The sequence below is a fragment of the Podarcis tiliguerta genome, assembly GCF_965153285.1.
Source record: "Podarcis tiliguerta genome assembly, chromosome: 4".
In the NCBI taxonomy this organism is placed as follows: domain Eukaryota; kingdom Metazoa; phylum Chordata; class Lepidosauria; order Squamata; family Lacertidae; genus Podarcis; species Podarcis tiliguerta.
The window spans coordinates 94,122,004-94,128,003 of NC_139537.1; the positions used below are offsets into that span (position 1 = coordinate 94,122,004).

General features: G+C 39.9%; 1 long non-coding RNA gene across 1 annotated transcript in view; it reads left to right on the plus strand.

Annotated features, from left to right (window-relative positions):
* Positions 1 to 4,743, plus strand: part of LOC310675394 — a 43,441-nt gene extending 38,698 nt beyond the window's left edge. Inside the window, exons 3-4 of the long non-coding RNA XR_014510101.1 lie at positions 484 to 4,202; positions 4,266 to 4,743. This is a non-coding gene — a long non-coding RNA (uncharacterized lncRNA). The remainder of the gene's footprint in view (positions 1 to 483; positions 4,203 to 4,265) is intronic.
* The last annotated feature ends 1,257 nt before the right edge of the window (positions 4,744 to 6,000 follow it).

Here is a 6,000-nt window from a genome sequence, read left to right on the forward strand (position 1 = left end):
GACATGTTAATGTATCGATGGCTCCCTGCGTGAGTATAAAAACTTTGATGACATTATATACAGCTTTTATTAATTCTTCAGCACTGGGTAACTCAGAGCCCCACAGTGTTATCTAAAATGACAAATTAGAGATCTTGGCTCATCATGCACTTTTTAATTTCATGCTTGTCTTCTGCAAAATCTTCCGCTATATATTTTACTTGCACAAAGCATAGATGCGGCACAAAGCTTTAAAAAGTTATGGATTAAAATCTCATTTGGAATCAATTGAATTATACAGGAATTATACAGGAGAAGGCTATTGTCCTTATCTTCTGACTAGGAGCTTTGCAGAAGCAACTGTGGGAGACTGGAAACTAGATAATCCTCTGATCCAGTCTAACAGGACTCTTGCGTTCTCCTATCCTTTTGGTTCAGAACCCCTGTAATACTAGCAGTCTCTTTGCTTTTGCTGAAGTACATCTTTGCCCAATTCCACTTCAGGACACTTCCAGGAGAATTGTGAGAACTGGCTGTGTAGTAATGAGCAATTGGATCTGTGAAGGTACCTTAGTTGCATGCCCTCCAACATTTCTCCAGCGAAAACAGGGACATCCTGTTCTACATCAGGAAGATTCTCCTGCATTTGATCTCACAAACATAGACATCATATACACATCTACATCTTTGTGGGGATAAGAAACTGTGCGAATGATCAGGAACATACAAGACAGTCAGTCCTACTGAACTCAGTGGAACATAGTTCTGAGTAGAATGCAATGTGTACGCCCCTTTTAAACACATGATATTGAAAGTGTGGAGATATGCTGTACCACATATTTAAATGCCCTATTTGGCAAAAGTGCAGACAAGTACAGGATCAGGCGATTCTGTTTTCAGAAGGGAAATTAGTTTATAAATTAAACTCTTAGTTACTAATGGAAAGCTAAGTGTTTCCCAAAATGCTAACTGAAATCATAGTATGTCTGCATCCACCCAAACACCATAACTAATCAATGATATGTAGTATGATGATGATGATGATGATAATCCCATTAGCTCTGAGAGGGAATTTTGTGTATGTGTAACTGCATCACAAGGCTGCTTGCTATATACCTCCACGCAGGAGTACCTATTTTAGTCATGAGTGGGTGACATTTTTAAAAAAACAACACTGAGCAAGATAGGATTGGCAGGAGAAAATGTTGTCAAGGCAATGTTGTCATCAGCCTGGAGAAATCATTTCACGATGACAGCAAAATGGCTGTGAAATAATCCATATAATGCATATGCTCTGTGTAACCAAAGTAAATGCGGTCAACCGCCATACATCAGGATGTGTTTTGAGATACACATTTCACTTGGTGTGCCCTGTAGCTAATGAACATCTGAGAAGGTGAGTCACCTCATCCATCACCTCCTCCGTCTCCAGGCCCTGAAGCTCTAAATCAAGCTGACGCTGAACACAATATAGCAGGACTGACAAGGCCTACACAGAGACCAGCTCCTTCTGATGTCGGAGGATGAATGAGGTGAAATAATTGGGCAAATACCCCTGGTACCACACCTCCTGTGTGCTGGGATTGCACATGCGTCTACCTCACAACCTGGTTCTGCATCTGAAAGAAGAACATCGTTTACTGAATGTAACCAAATGCCAAAAACATTGCGCATTTGCAAAGAATATTCTATAACACACCATCAGGGAATTTTACAGAAGAGCATAAACAAAAAGGCCAAATTTATGTTTGATGGAATAAACTGCTAACACTTTCTTGATGCTGTCACTGGATGTGTTTCCTAATTACTTTCATCAGCATTTATTTTTTTTAGCAAGAAACACAATTCTCTGATTTGATACAACTTGATTCATCAGATAGTTTTACAGACAGCAAGTGATTAACCAGAATGATATGATGACCTTGATGCATATAATTTTTTATACCAGATTTCTCCAGTCATACCAAAGTTGCGCTTGATTTTTTTGAGATCAGAAGCATAGTTGATTAAAAAAACAACTACCCATAGGCCAGGTTAAAATATTCTAACTATAGTAAGCAATTAACAAATCTTTATCAGAACTGCTTTTGGCTTCAATTTCAGGGCTTCTCTGTTGCACTCTGTTCTCTCTAGATCTAACTGCCTTTGATGTTAACAGTAACTGACATTGTTATAACCAATTCTTATGCTATCTCCACATTCAATAAATTGGGTTCTTTTATCCTAGTAGATCTGATCCGCGATTTAGCCAAATTGCCACCCACTTGTTTTGCCTTGCTTTCATTGTTGCTTAAGACAGATCCAAAGTGATTATTTGGTGTTTAATTCCATTTTGGGTTTAATACCATTTTGTGCTCTGGTCCATGGGGTCATGAAGAGTCGGACACGACTAAACAACAACAACCATTTTGTTATCCACTGCCTCTAATTTCCCACTATCTTGCCTAAGCGGATAAGTTTTACTTTGGCCTCCTGGTGATTTAAAAGCTTTCCATCATTTATTTTTCTTGGTGCCACTAATTGGTTTGTTTTTTTTACTTGCTACAGTAGACCTTTGGATCAGTCACTGTAAATGATTTGTATTTACTCTTGGTGTTCCTCGCTTCTTTTTAGAGACAATTCAAGACATAGCCTAGTGCACTTAAGCCTATTGATATCAACGATGTATTTAAATCTCTCAGATTGTGGCCCTTTAGTAGATCTACAGTTTTGCCTCACATTCTGCTGCTCTGAGTTCTTAAAGTTTAGAGAAGCATTTAGTTCCTAAGCAGATCACTAATTTGAGCTGCACAGACTCAAAAGGGGTAAATAGGGTGATGTATTACAGATCTTCTGCATTTAATCATAGTTAGTTGGGTTATATTTTTTGTACCAAAGTTGGCACTAAACATGGCTAGCTTTGAGTCACAAGTCCAGAGGCGGTTTTAGGGTAGCATGGCCAGTTTGGCTGCAGGGGGTGCCACAACAACGGTGTTGAATGGAGCATGAGAGGCAGTGGGTACTGAATTTTAGCATCACACAGGGCGCCGCTAAAATTTGAGAGCCCAAATTCTGCCACTGACAAGTCCCTTCCAACCTAAGTCAAAGGCAAGTAAAGCAAATGGCCTTAGTAGGAGAGAGAAGAGGATGCTTCATTCTGCCTCCTCAAAGCAGTAAGCTACAGCCTTCAAAGTCTGCATTTAAAGCATCTCTCTCGTCCTGAGCCACCTCCACAAATACCCTCCATGGACATTAATGGAGCCCTGAACTCCACAGTGAACTCAGGTACTCTGTAATCCTGAGAAATGGGCATGGGTGTCCATCATGAAGTTCAGCTCCTTCTTCTAACACAGGGGTCAGCAAACTTTATCAGCAGGGGGCTGGTCCACTGTCCCTCAGACCTTGTGGGGGGCCGGACTATATTTTGAAAAAAAATAATAATGAACGAATTCCTATGCCCCACAAATAACCCAGAGATGCAGTTTAAATAAAAGCACACATTCTACTCGTGTAAAAACACCAGGCAAGCCCCACAAATAACCCAGAGATGCAATTTAAATAAAAGGACACATTCAACTAATGTAAAAACACACTGATTCCCAGACCACCTGTGGGCCAGATTTAGAAGGCGATTGGGCTGGATTCAGCCCCCAGGCCTTAGTTTGCCTATTCATGTTTTAAGACACGACATTAAAAGTAGATCCATCAGCTGCGGTTTGAGCTAACCAGGGTTAGCATTAGCAGTGGTGCAGACATAACAATGCATCTTAGCTCTGAAAAGGGATTGGAGGAGATATTTATGCATGAAAGGGGAGGGGGAGAAGAAGGGGAAGGGCCTATCCAATGATGATTTCGGGGTCAAAAAATTACAGCTGCAATCCTCCTTACTTAAAAAAAAAGTGTTAGAGAGCCACGTTATGAAAAAATAATGAATAATTAGTAATGAGCCAAAGTTAAGCACCTTTTAGTCCTATTTGATCTAACTGGAAGTGATTGACAAATTTGCTTAACTCTGCCATTGAAATCAATGAGACTGAAAAGTATATATCTTTGATAAGGTTCATTGTATTATGTGCACCTGACTGTTTTGCTCTTTTCTGCTATCTTTCAAGATGACCAAAACTGTTTCTTCAGCACAGACCTAGCTAGAGCGTGAAACATATTTCAGTAGCTTAAGGAGCCACCAGCCATCAAAAGCTATTAACTGGAACCCTGTTGTCAACCATTAAGAATGCAGAAATCTAGTGGGCAAGTGTGTCATTTGGCATAGCAGAGGCTTAAAATAAGTATTGAATAAGGAGAGAAAGAGAAAAAAAACTTCAGATAGAATGCAAGTTCTTGATTTTTTCTTGATTTTTTTTTTGCATAAGAAGTATAAATAAATAGTATTTCCCCACAAGTTATAGCTCTGGCTAAAGGGCCTGCTATATTAAATGGCAGATAAAGTTTTCTGATACGGCTTTAAACTTTCCTATCTCTGATACTGATCTCATTTATCAACCTTACAATAAAATGTCTTCCAAAGTCAATTAACTTCTCCTGGTAGACCAAGCCTACTACCTAGTATGACAGACGTTAAAGAGAATTACGGATTCTGAAATAAACTATCTGATTTAGAACTAAGACACTAAATATTTGGCTCCACATCCTAAAATCCAGTTAATAAAAGAACCAGGTTTATGATGATAGTCCTTTAGAATGGAAGGATCCCTTTCAGTTCTATCCTCTTGGAAATTGTTCCACTTTGCCAAGCCATTGGGAAAGCTTCAGGAGGGACTGGTGGGTGGAAGCAGTGGCGTAGCGTGGATTGTCAGCACCCGGGGCAAGGCAAGTAATTTGCACCCCCTAACCCGTGGATTTGCGCCCCCTAATCCTAACCCCCAGATGTTGCGCCCAGTGCGGCCGGCACCCCCTGCACTCCCCACGCTACGCCACTGGGTGGAAGACTCCAGATGGGGGTTATGATATGAACCACAAATTGCCAGTCCTTGAATTATTTGACGACATGCCAGAGAACTGTGGCTTAATCTGCTTCATCATGACAATTGGTTTGAGTGGTTTTTAATGAAAATATATTTCGAAATAGCTCATCTTTCAGGCAAATCATTTCAAGGCTGATATCGGAGTCACTTCCTTTGCTGGAAATCTCATTGTCATTAGCACAACAGATACTTAAAGCTTGAGCTGGGATTTAATTCTGTAACGGGAGAGTTCTAGGATGATGTGACACTCGTCTTATGTATTTTTTATTGTAACATTTAATTGCACATTAAATATGTATCAAATTTGACAAAGACAAAGTGAACCTCAGAGAATAAACAACTCAACTTAATTCTGTTGCTTTGCAAAAGAAATGAGCCCAGCACATTCCTTTCCTTGCCTCTTGGCGAGCAAACAAAGCAGGGGTGAGAACCTGTGGCCCTGCTCCGTCAGTCGCTGCTGTTGTCACCTTCCAATTTGTGAAAGGTTACTGTGTGAAGCTGCGAGCCATTTGTAGTCGTGTCTCAGCCTCCAGGGTTTTCCAGGGTTCCAAAACAGCTTTGCAGGCCTGTTGTGGTATTGCTAACATGTGTGTGAATGTCAAAAAGCGCTACGTAAATTAGGAGTATTATTTTACTATCAAATATATGCATAATACTTCCTTGTTGTTGAAATTAGTAGGCCCTAGAAGCACTTAATATTGGCTTGATTGTGCTCAGTAATAAATACAGACACACACAAATATTGTGGTAGGATTGCTGCTATTTGTAGTAAAGTATATAGTGAGTCAAGACTTCTTTTGCCAGTCATTTATATTATATTGTTCATGAAATGATCCAGTTCTGCTGAAAGTGATACATGAATGAGAAACATTTATGAGTCGAGGGTCCAAGAGTATCTCGAGTCATTACGATTTCCCATGTTTTCTGTGGAAATCAAAGACCTCACTTCTCTCTTGTGAAGCAGCTGCTGTTGGTTTATGGAGCAGTCAATATACTTGGAGATTTTTCTTTCTTTTTTACTGTAAACATTGATTGCTGTACAAAGGAATTATAGACATTG